We start from the raw sequence: 2,024 nt of genomic DNA, 5'->3' as shown, positions 1-2,024 counted from the left end.
AACAGGTAGCGAATTAAGCTCTTATTTTTTCATTTCGTATATCTTATGAAGGCAAGATATCTGGGAGGGAAATTCCTCTAGTATCCTTCCTGGACATGGATTATTTCCTAATGAGGATAAATCCACACAACATAAACACAGACATACGGATTAGAAATTTTCCAAAAGACACATGGGTACTGGAGGGACATACATCATCTATTTTTTCGTTTAAGTCAGAAGAAAGATAACTGACTATTCTGTATAATTAAAATTACTGTAGCGCATGAGTGTGTCTACGCAAGAGCCATATTAAAAAGCCAAAATGACTTCATAATCATCATACAGGCTCGGCTTCAAACCTTTAAAGGACATTAATTAATTGGTATGCCAGTCAAATTGGGATGAGGTAGTTCTGTTGTTTAAACTAATGCCCGTGAGTGACGTTTCATCACATACTGATCCCTTGGTGAGGTACCCAAGCTGTGCCTTATTGGGTGGTTCTGTTCTCGGAGAAATTGGGCTTGATCTCGAGAGCAGTCGATTTCCGTAATCTATTGCTTCAGAGGGCACTCTGGGTCCCTTCCTGAGGAAAGGCGCTGTATGTTGAGCTTATTGCACCAATGTTAGGGAGTGTTCTAACCCTGGAAACGTCATTTAAATTAATAGTTGGAGTTAAAACCACCCATCATTTCCCAGTGAGCCAATGTGGAATTCACCATACCTTCAGGAAAGAGGGTGAGCTGTCACCAGCCCTACCGCCCACATTATCCTCTACGACGTTTTCAGATCATAAAACATAGAACAGCCTGGCTTATCTCATCAGTAGTAGTGATAAGTACTTACTTTTAGCTATATTATATATAATCAAAGTGATTTTTATACAATTCCCTAAATGGGGCAATTAATCTAGTACTGCCACAGTAACTTTTTATTACACGCCACTTGGTTTTTATTAATGCTCATGTATAATAAGTGGCATTCACTTCCCCTTATAAATAAAATATCATTTTGTTTCTTTTTTTTAGTCTCTCTCCTCAGACAACATTTGAAAGTTAGGTTAAATGGCCTGCCAACCAATATTGTGCCTTTAAAAAAGGGAGGTGATATATTGTAGCCTTTCTATCTTTTTTAGTTGTGAAATTGTCCTTTTGTTACATTATTTAGGGTCTCATCCCAACAAGAGATCAGCAGGCTCGTAGAAAAGGCAAAAACTACAACGAAAGTTAGGTAACTTAATTAAATGCATGCACTGGGCGGACTTGCAAGGGATGCCCAGGTATCTATAGTTCTGGTGCCAGTACATTTGCGCTTACTGGCCTACCACTTCGATTCTCAACTTCACTCCCATCCACAGTGATTTGTGTTAGACTTTTATTCCATAAGGTATCTTGGCAACTTCAGCACCCTGGGTTTTATTGACAAAGTGCATTCTATTGTTCTTTCTGTCCTGATTAAGAACTGGCAAGACTCAAGCAGGGTTTGAAGATGAACATGGATTTCACAGTTGAGAAGTGGTTGTTTAAGACATATGTCTCAGAAGCATGAAGGAGGAATAGGACAGGGGACCGACTATGTCTCCCCACTAAATTATCGAAGATATTTGACGTCTGAGGCAAGTTCCCACCCTCTCCTGAATGCTTGGGGCAGAGGTACTACCAGGCACCTCAAAAAAGGCAACCTATTCTCTTGGAGAAAGAGAGGTAGGCAAAGATAAAGATAAAAGAGGATCAGAAAGAGTTAGATTGGAGACCTCTCCCGGGGGGAGTCGTTGGACGGAGGGGTTTCACACAGGGATACCTCTCTCGGCGGGTCTGTGGAGGTTTTGGAATCTCAGAGGGCACATAACTGGGAGGAAAAGGAAAAACAAAACCCACAGGCTACACACCTGTCCGCAAACTCCAGCGGAGTAAGTAGCCCAGCACACTCGCGAAGTGGGGGCTTGACAGGGAGGTGTCCAGTCTTGCATTGCTTAGGGTACGGACCAATGGCCTTGCCCTGAGGACAACCTGAGGGGCTAATGTGCGTGCAACCCAACTGTGGGA

The sequence above is a fragment of the Bos taurus genome, chromosome 8 (assembly GCF_002263795.3).
Source record: "Bos taurus isolate L1 Dominette 01449 registration number 42190680 breed Hereford chromosome 8, ARS-UCD2.0, whole genome shotgun sequence".
Taxonomy (NCBI): domain Eukaryota; kingdom Metazoa; phylum Chordata; class Mammalia; order Artiodactyla; family Bovidae; genus Bos; species Bos taurus.
Note: the sequence above shows the minus strand (reverse complement) of the source record.